Genomic DNA, 7,341 nt, shown 5'->3' on the forward strand with positions numbered 1-7,341 from the left:
TTTCAAAAAAAAATTGCTCTGGGGCTTAGAGGTGTATCTCAGTGGCCCAGTGCCTGCCTGGCAAGTGTGAGGCTGAGAGTTCTTTTCTTGGTCAAAAAAATGAAAACAAAAAAAAATCCTCTGAAAGGAACAAAATAGGTGTTTGGACTGTCAGACACCAGGTCCAGCTGAAAGTAGAGATTTAAGAAAAGTCAGAGACTGAAGGAGTTCACATGTATTAGATGACAATGTTCTAAAGACTTCTTTAGATGCCTAGAATACTACATGCCAGAACTTTGCCCAGACAGAAGATTTGGATTGCTGGGCATGGGGTGCACACCTGTAGTACCAGCCCTTGGGAGGCTGAGGCAGAAGGAGCATGTCCAATTCAAGGCCAGTCTGGTCTGCAAAGTGAGCTCAAGGTGACTTCCTTTTTCAGCATCTGATCATTCTGAAAGGAAAGGCCCGATGATGTGGATGTGGAGCTTCCTGGGCAGATTACCAAACATGAAGCCCGTTCCATGGGTTGTGGGTTGCCTTCAGCTCTCAAACCCACTTTTCCAAAACAACAGAAAGCTTAACGAGGTAGAAAGCAAGGTATGCAAACATACTACAAAAAGAAATCTAGAAGAAAGAGATGGCTGGATGATTGTTGCAGGGACATTAAAAAATAAATGATCATGAAAGTCTTTGGGAAAATGAGACTTTTGCAACTTGCACCCATAAAATAAAACAAGGTGCTGTGAAAACAGAGCAGGGAGGAGACTTTGAGAAATAAAGCTCCTGAGAATTAAAATTATGGTCATCCATTGGCCAAAGCTGAAATATTTACATAACAAAATAAATAGCAATAGCTTTGGTTCATATCCCAAGGGATAAAATAAATATGCATGATTTCTGCTATAAATAATTGAGTATATAAATAATTCTAATGAATTAGTTCTAATTACAACCTATGTGAAGAGTGAGGGAAACAGGAAAATTCAATATTAGAACATCACTGTAGTAGTATAGGCAAGATGTACCAAAGTTGGGTGGTAAAATTAGTGGCCAAAAGTTTGAAGAGAATTAGGATGTTTACATATTATCAAAATAACATCTTCAAATGATTATTTTAAAAAGGGGGAAATAGTTGTAGAGTTGAAAGAGTTAAACAGTACACTAATCAAGTGATCAAGGTAAATCACAAATAATTAGGCATAGCAGCATTGGGGATCCCCAACATGACACAGAAAGAGCCATGCCTTCTCTGTGGTATTCCTGCCAAAAATACCTGACTTCAGTGTAATGGGAAATCAGAGACAAGCTGAGATGCAAATACGTGCTAAAGTACTGCACAGCAGCACAGCCCCCAAAGCGTGAGGATCATGGAAGGCATGGAGAAGCAGTACACAGGAGGAGATTAAGGAGATGTAACGCATAAGTATGGCAGGATACCACGGATTCCATCCAGGAGACAGTGATAGTGATGAAGCCAGGAGAAATCCAAAGTGATGTCTAATGCTAATTTCTTAGTTATGATAATTGGTTCAGAGTTACATAAGATGCTAATGTTAGAGGAAGTTCAGTGGTGAGCAAAGTAAAATACCCATCTTCTGCTATGTGCGTAACTAAAATTGTAAGGTTTTTTTTTTTAAGTTAAATAGTTGAAAATATAAAGTGAATCTCAGGAATTAGATCAAAAGGACAAAGAAATGGAAAATAAGCAACAGACAATTCAGAGAAAAAAACTTGAGAAGCGAAAACAAAATGAAAAAAATCAAAAGTATTTCAAGAAAAGTTAGGGCTGAGGATATAGCTCAGAGGTACCAGCACTTGCCTGGCAAGAGCAAGATCCTGAATTCTGATCCCTGGTACTGAAAAAGAAGAGTATTTTCTAAATTGAAAAGATTCACCAATTTCCATAATGAAGACCTACACTAATAAACATGTTTCAGAATGTGGAGAAGGCATAAAATTGTTCAAACTTTTTTTATATTCCTATTTGCTTTCTCCCATTGTGTGAAATTTTTGTTTTCAAAAGATAGGATCTTGTTATGTTCCCCAGGATGGCACTTTACTCCTTGGCTCAAATGATCTTTTGGCATTTCCTTCTCCAGTAGCTGAGGTGCAGACATGCATCATCATACGTGGCTTTCTTCATGTTTTGAAGAAAGAAAACTATCTCTGACATAGTGGTGCATGCCTGTAATCCTAGCACTGTACTCTGGGAGGCAGACAGGTGGCTTGCAAGTTCAGGCCCAGCCTGAGCAGCTCAGTGACACAGTGAGATCCTGCCTGAAAAAACAAATAATAACAGAAAAACCCCGACTTGGGGATGTAAAAGCCCTGAATTCATTCCCCAGTACTGGAGAAAAAGGGAGGAATTGAGGAAGAAAGGGAAAAAAGGAAGAGATTGCAGATAAAGTATCAAGAATTAGCATCCCTTCGCACTTCCCAAGATATTTTCAGAATGTAAAGATAACTCATAAATTTTTAATAGCTGTATTTAGTTGCATTTTTCTCATGAACATATGTATGAGGTTTCTGGAGAAGAAATCGAAGTTGCTACAATTTGCAGCAGTAACTGCACCCAGTACCTACAGATGATGACAGCTACGTGTCACCAGGTACACCAAGGCTGCCCTTGAAGTTAACCTCTGGAAGGTCTGTCCAGCCTGGAGCTGGCCTTCCGTTCCCCCCTGTGAGCCTTTGCCTTTTAATCTTTACCAATCCTTTGGGATGTAAATGACTGGCCTAGCCCTTCCCTTTTGAAATTCAAATGCACAGAGGTAAGACTGCAGGGTTTTGACTCATTTCCCTGCCTAGGTTAGTTTGTGTGTTTGTGTTCCTTTGTCACCATACCAGGACCGAGAAGACTTAATTTTTCAACCCGGGTCCCCTTGAAAGTGCTCTGGAAGCCCCTAGTGTGCAGAATCATGAAAATGCTACTTCCCAAGACTTTGAATTCTTTTTTTTTTCTGGTGGAACCGGGGATTGAACTCAGGCCCTTGCGTTTGCCAGGGAAGCACTTATTCCACTGAGCCATCTCCCCAGCCCCAAGACTTTGAATTCTACTCCCAGACAAACCATCACCTTTGGAGCCTTCTAGGGAAAGGAGGAGATCAGAAGACCAGCATGGGGTCCCAGAAGGGGGCCCAGACCCAGAAACAGAATTCCCAGGGAACGGGAAAGCAAGTTCAGAGTAACTTCAGTGCCCCAGGCTAGCCAATAGAGTTCTTCCAGACACTGTAAGTAATTCAATACTGCACACCTCAGAGGTACTGTCAGGAAATCAGACACATGGCAGAGAGTTGGGGTGGTGGAATTGGGAATGTACACACAGAGCCTCCTTTCACACATTTTTTTCTTTTTTAATAGAGAAGCTCAGAACCTTGTGCTTGCCAGGAAGGCACTTCTGCCACTGAGCTATCTCCCAGCCCTCCATCCAACAATTTAATGACTTTAGTCTGTTGAGCTATCTGGCTAGCCCTAAAAACATGAGAAATTTGAACATATATGTGTAGATGTGAGGAAGGAAAAGATGTCTATAGCAGGAAGTGAATTGATTTAAATTTCAATTTGAAAAATTCAAACCAATGCAAGCCTTTAGATAGGCCATGGCAAATTTGGGAGCTAAGAGAGCTGGAAATGATGAAGACTTAACCTTTGCCTTTTTTTTTTTTTTTGGTGCTAGGGATTGAACTCAGGACCTTGCACTTGCCAGGCAAGCGTTTATTGTACTGAGCTATCTCCCTGGCCCCAACCTTTGCCATTGAAGGAGCTAATTTCCAATTCCCACGAACGTTATTTTCCTCCAGGTAAATTTTATAAATGTGTTTCATTTAGCATTTCCCCCCCAAGGCCTTTCTCTAACTTTCTATGTAAAGGAAGAGAGATCATCTTATGTAAAAGCAAAATAAAACTGAACTCTAAGGCGTGAGCGTGACTCTTTTATTTTGACTTATGGGGATAAAATAACACAAAAATGTGAAGCATAAAGTCCTGTCTGTTTTTTGGAGGGGGAGTGATTTATAGAAGAGTAAATTGGTGTGTCTGTGTTGTGCAGGATGGCCTGGTGTGCACTTTGTAGCCTGGGCTAAGACCAGACTACTGCAATGACAGGTGTTCTTAAAAATGTGTCAGATGTCTAGTACCCTTCCCTACTATGAGCCACAAGGCCTCATTAATTCCAAAAAAGAGCAGGCAGCAAGTGACAGACTGTAAGGGTAGAGACCACTGCTCTCTGTGGAAAGGTAAGAGGTGAAAGAGGAGAAAGCAGAGACTCAGGAAATGCATGTGTGTGGTAGCAGGAAGGGAGCTTTAATTTCAGGTTGGAGAAGGAAAGAACAAGCAGCTGCTGAGGAAAGCAGCACCCTAGGAAGATGCTATAAGGCGCTGCTGTGTGCTCCACTTTCCTCGCTGACACAAGGACAAGAAAACTGGTAAAGGTCTATGTCACTTCTCTTTAGCATACATTTTCAAAGGCTGAGATAACGCCTAAAATAGTAGAAAAAGCCCGTATTAGTGGGACCTCATCAAATGTGGCCTGAATTTTGAGTTTTGACTGTGTGTGTGTGTGTGTGTGTGTGTGTGTGTGTGTTTGCGCACGTGAGAGAGAGAGAGATCCTCTACTTTCCTTTCACTTTAAAGGGTCACTCCTGTCTTGTTACCTTTCATTAGTAAGTACTAGGAAGCTCCAAGAGCTGGTGACTTCTTTTTTTCTTCATTATTGGGGTTCAACCCAGTACCTTTGTACTGAGCCACACCCTCAGTCCTTTTTTATTTTTAGGATCTTGCTAAGCTGCTAAATTCCCCAGTCTGGGGTTGAATTTGCAATTCTTCCTCAGACTCCGAGGGTGCTGGGATTATAAGCATGTGCTATCACACCCAGCTTGGAGATAAAAGGCAGGAGAGTCTCAAGTATTGAAAATGCCTGAAGACTATTAGCCCAACTAATTAAATACAGAATAGGCCTACACCCTGAAATAACCTTAATGATCATCCCACACAATCTCTTTCTTCAGGAGAGGATAGTGACTCAGGACGATGAAAGCTGTTACTCAAGGGTTCAGAGAGAAATCCAGAAGCTAACAGGAGACTGAAATCCGAGAATTCTATCTTTAACAGAAAGTACCAATAAAACTATGGTGGTTGCCATGTGTATTAATCTATTTTGTGTTGCCACTAACAATCCCACAGACTGAGTACACCGTACAGAAAAAATTCTCTTCACTCCTAATTTTGGAGGTCCCAGCTTGGGGATCACATCAGGCACTGGTCCTGTTTCTGCCAGAGTCCGGAACTGGCACAGGTCATGTGTGAGAGGTAGGGAACGTGAACGTGTGTGTGTGTGTGTGACTCTCTGGGCTCCTTATGAGACCATGGGAGCTCACCCTGATGCCCCTCTCTAAATCTAAGCACTTTTCAAAGGTCTTACTCTAAACAGGACAGTGGGACTACGTTTACCTATCTAAAATGTCTCCAAGGCGCAGAAGAAGTAGGCATCACAGCACATTTGTAAAATCCCAGTCCGTGATGCTCCTGGGAGGTGGTGGAACCTTTCAGAGGTGGGACCTAGTGGGAGAAAGTGGGGTTACTGGGGAGTCCCTCAGGGGATACAGAGACCCTGAAGGCTCGCTGTCTGCCTGTCTCTCCCTCTCCTGCCTTTCTTTGTCCTCTGTCTGTTTTCAACTACCACCTGCTGGATAGGCATGCTGTACCACATGTTGGTCACCAGAGGCCCAAAGCAACAGGTCCAAGCAGCTATGGATGGAAACCTCTGAAATGGTGAGCCAATGTAAACCTTCTTCCTTCTAAATGAATTATTTCAGGTATTTGTTCATTGTAACAGAAAGCTGACTATAACTCTTTTACTACCTCCCAGAAAAGATTGTGTTTCAACCCATGAAGAGCATAACCTCAGACCATGTCCACACCACAGCACCATGCATAAGAGCTACCTGTAGACTGCCACACTTCATTCTTACATTATTATCCCATTTTTTAAATAAGAAAACTGGAATCTAAGGGGGCATTTTAGGATGCTTTAAAATTCATTTAAACTTGATTTAACTATAACACCATACACTGCCTTTCATTTGCTTTGATACATCTTTTCCCATTGTGATTTAGAGGATCTCCAAGCCAAGACAACCACTTATAATCATTTGGTCACTTGGCTGTACATCTGCGCAATACTTCATAACTTTCAGCAAGAAAAACAGTGAATGTGAAGAAGAAAGACCTAACACAACTAGCTGAGTTCAAAGAGAATTTGCTCTAAGTATTCATTTTTCTGGAGTGAGGGCACAATATGCCTGTTTAATTAAGAAAACCATCCTTTTATCTCAGGACTTTTTCTGTTTTCATTTTTTAAGCAGTGCTGTGTACTGAACCCTGGGGTAGGACACCTTACGGCTGAGCTCCAGTGCTGTGTGTGCCATGACTCCACGCAAACCCGCTCCGGCACCTCGGGGTCCTCCCCACTGCTTCTTCACAGTTGCATTCCTGGGGGGGGAAGCTGGCATTTCAGTCAACCCAAATAGCTTTCTTTTAGGTGTCCTTCTTTTGCTGATTACGTTGATGCAAGAAGCTAACTTACCTCTCATGCTTAATATGCTCAATACATTGATTCTCTCGGCAGGAATCATCCTTTTAGTTGCTTGTTTGTAACAATGATAACAGCATGGTAACACTAGATTCTTCCGGTTTTCTGTAGCATTGTTTCGAACTTATGTCTACAGTACATCCATCCCCTCGATGTCTACAATATTACCCTTTTCGTAGATTCATATATAAGTAGCCAAAGGAAGAACCTCATGTTTTCTAAAGGCCTAGAGAACATATACCAGCTTCTCTCTGCATTTGTGTGTGTCATATTGGCAAATTACTGGAAGATAAGGTTCTGGCTGAAAAGGTTAAAGCATGAAGTTTCAGTGCCGTGTCCAAGGTTGCTTACTTGAGGTACAACCAGAATTCAAGCAGGAAGTCTAAATTTAGAGCTAGTACCCTGAATCACTATACTAGATTTTGTCACTGATAGAAATATTTTCAGGGGCTGGAGAGATGGCTCAGTGGTCTAAAGCACCTACTTGGAACAAGCTTGGCAAAGCACAGGGACCGCAGTTCGATCCTCCAGCACCACATGCCAGCCAGCCGCGCCCCCTGGTGGGCTGAGCTGGCCACACACACACACACACACACACACACACACACACACTAAATAAATGTTAAAAAAATAAAAATAAAAAAAATATTTTCAAAGTACTACAGAAGGAAGTAGTACTGATTTTAGGAATTCTACACTCCAAAAGTACAGTACCTAGATAAAAATTCAGTTGCTGTGGAACCAAGTTAGAGTAGACAGTAGTAGTCACATGC

This window comes from Octodon degus, unplaced genomic scaffold (assembly GCF_000260255.1).
Source record: "Octodon degus isolate 3935 unplaced genomic scaffold, OctDeg1.0 scaffold00075, whole genome shotgun sequence".
Classification (NCBI taxonomy): domain Eukaryota; kingdom Metazoa; phylum Chordata; class Mammalia; order Rodentia; family Octodontidae; genus Octodon; species Octodon degus.